Genomic DNA, 290 nt, shown 5'->3' with positions numbered 1-290 from the left:
ATCCTCTGATCCATCAATCCATCGGCACCCTTTCCCTTTCTCTTTCCCCCCAACTCCCTCCCTCCCAATCGTCATATATCTCGCACAACACGTATAGATAAAATTCTAACGCCCTTTTCCCTTAAGGGCGTCATAAATCTCCCGCAAAGGTCATTTCTATCTTTCCCATAGTTACAAAAAGATTAATTTCCAAGTCATGAAATCTGATCTTACGCAATGCATAATTTTAACCCCCCACTTCACGCATCACGTTTTCTTTCTTCGTTCCCATTCGCGGGGTAACTAATCCA

The sequence above is a fragment of the Penaeus monodon genome, chromosome 24 (assembly GCF_015228065.2).
Source record: "Penaeus monodon isolate SGIC_2016 chromosome 24, NSTDA_Pmon_1, whole genome shotgun sequence".
Classification (NCBI taxonomy): Eukaryota; Metazoa; Arthropoda; class Malacostraca; order Decapoda; family Penaeidae; genus Penaeus; species Penaeus monodon.
Note: the sequence above shows the minus strand (reverse complement) of the source record.